General features: G+C 71.8%; 1 protein-coding gene across 6 annotated transcripts in view; it reads left to right on the forward strand.

Annotated features, from left to right (window-relative positions):
- The window catches only part of VDAC3 (voltage dependent anion channel 3), a 15,064-nt gene continuing 14,397 nt past the window's right edge, over window positions 1–667 (forward strand). For all 6 annotated transcript variants that reach the window (XM_017889865.1, XM_017889870.1, XM_017889871.1 and 3 more), the window contains exon 1: window positions 1–516. The gene's annotated coding sequence lies outside the window, so the exon portion shown is untranslated. The remainder of the gene's footprint in view (window positions 517–667) is intronic.

Consider the following 667-nt stretch of genomic DNA (forward strand, 5'->3'; position numbering starts at 1 on the left):
CGCCTGTGGCCCCTCCTACTCAGGAGGCTGAGGCAGGAGAATGGCTTGAACCCAGGAGGTCGAGGCTCCAGTGAGCCAAGATCGTGCCACTACACTCTGGCCTGCGTCATGCCTCAACCAGGGATCCGGCACACCGCCGCCGTTTCGCGGCCGCGCCCATGGCAACAGTAACTAGCAACCTCGCGCATTCTCGCGAGAGTGAGTCCCCTCGCGGACACAGGTGCGGTCCCCGGCCTCTCGGGCCCCTAGTTAACCCCACTGTGCACACCGGACCCTCCTGCGCACGCGCGCCGCGGAGCCGGACAGTTGGTGGTGCCGGCTCTGCCCGGCTGTTAGTCTCCGCGCCTTGCTCCGTAGCGCCCGACCGTGGCTCAACACGCCGGCGCACTGGCGCGCTGGTGGAGGCGCGGCGCGCAGGCGCAGCTGGGGGTGCGAGGCCGCGCAGGCGCGGACGGCGTTGATTCGAAGACCTTCAGCGTTGCTCGGGCGGAGCGGAGACAGGCCCTCGGGGTGGAGGTGAGGAGAACCGAGGCCGCGTGGGCTCCAGGCCCGGAGAGCGGTGGGCCGCGGCCGAGCAGAGCGCCAGGCGGGAGGCGGCCCTAACGGAGGCTCTGTGGGCAGGGAGCAGGCTACCGGGGCGCGGGCCGGGCGGGGCGCGGGGGACCAG

Source organism: Rhinopithecus bieti, unplaced genomic scaffold, assembly GCF_001698545.2.
Source record: "Rhinopithecus bieti isolate Rb0 unplaced genomic scaffold, ASM169854v2 scaffold_19901, whole genome shotgun sequence".
Taxonomy (NCBI): domain Eukaryota; kingdom Metazoa; phylum Chordata; class Mammalia; order Primates; family Cercopithecidae; genus Rhinopithecus; species Rhinopithecus bieti.